This window comes from Cryptotermes secundus, unplaced genomic scaffold, assembly GCF_002891405.2.
Source record: "Cryptotermes secundus unplaced genomic scaffold, Csec_1.0 scaffold114, whole genome shotgun sequence".
Lineage (NCBI taxonomy): Eukaryota > Metazoa > Arthropoda > Insecta > Blattodea > Kalotermitidae > Cryptotermes > Cryptotermes secundus.
In genome coordinates this window covers 1-1228 of record NW_019729208.1, presented here as the reverse complement: position 1 = coordinate 1228, position 1228 = coordinate 1, and positions in this window count along the sequence as shown.

Here is a 1228-nt window from a genome sequence, read left to right as displayed (position 1 = left end):
ACTCAAAGTCCAGTCTGGTAGATAGGATAGATTTATTAAGTGAGTCGAACAGACGACTTACACCACTGGCTGCTGACTGTCGACTGTCCTCAGGAGGAAGTTTAAAATATGCATTGGCTCAAAGGAATGTGTTGTGTATTCCCACTCCTTTGACCCAGTCATAAGCATGAAAACTAATAAGCTCGACCTCCCTCACAGTTAGTGAGTACTGCTCACTAACGCTTTGTTTATACTGTTGAATGGCTGTACGTGATTTTACCCTGCAGCCATCCCCAATACTAATAAGTTATCCTGTGGCATGTTAAAAGTTCGTGGTTATCGCTGGGTCTTGACAGCTTAAAATAACAGGAGGGCTTGCTGCCTGGTCCCTATGACATCCTAAAATAAGAGAGGGCTCTGTTCCTTATGACACCACCCTCACCAAAAAAAGTTTGATGTAGATCAATTACAGCAAACCTTTTACTTCAGTCTATATTCAAACAATGGGTTACTCCCTGGGTCTGGTTTGTGCAATTTTTTTCTTAATTTTGTGCCACAGGTGGACTATATCGTTCAGTTTGGCCTTTAGCTATGAAACCTGTTATATCTTCCTCACTAGTTGGTGCGGAAGGCAATTTCTGAAAGGTCTCATGCTTACGTAACCCAATCTTATCTAACTCAATTAAGGATTGAGTTAGTGCATGAGTTAATTCATCTTTATCCTGAATCTTCAATGTATGCACATTGGGTGCGATGATTGTATTATGGTGAGGATTATCGTACGAATGTCACAAATGAATGACAGAGGCAGCAACCCGAGTTGGCCTAATGTCATTCATTTATGACACAGGACACGTGCACTCTTTGTCAGTGCTGACGGTTTTATGTTGGGTTTGAAACCAAAACAAACCCACGCAGGGTCATGTCAGAGGTTCATTCCTTAGCTCTGAACATAGAAATCGTTTATCACGGTACTGGCTTCGATAATATTTACGTTTATATATGAGTGTTCGTGACCTGGTCAGCCAAATATAGCCCAGCTTTGTTCTGAGAACTGAAGGGGAAATATTCGTCAGTGCTTGCAGATCAGTGCTTCAAGAACTTTCAAGAAAGTGTGAAGTATTCAAGGAATCGTTTTCAGTCGTGAACTATCAGTTTGGAAGTCAGTGTTGGATTGTGTAATATTTCTTTTTCACGTTCACGTTCAAGTTCATCTGGGGCCCAAATGGTGCGACTAGAAGTGAAACAT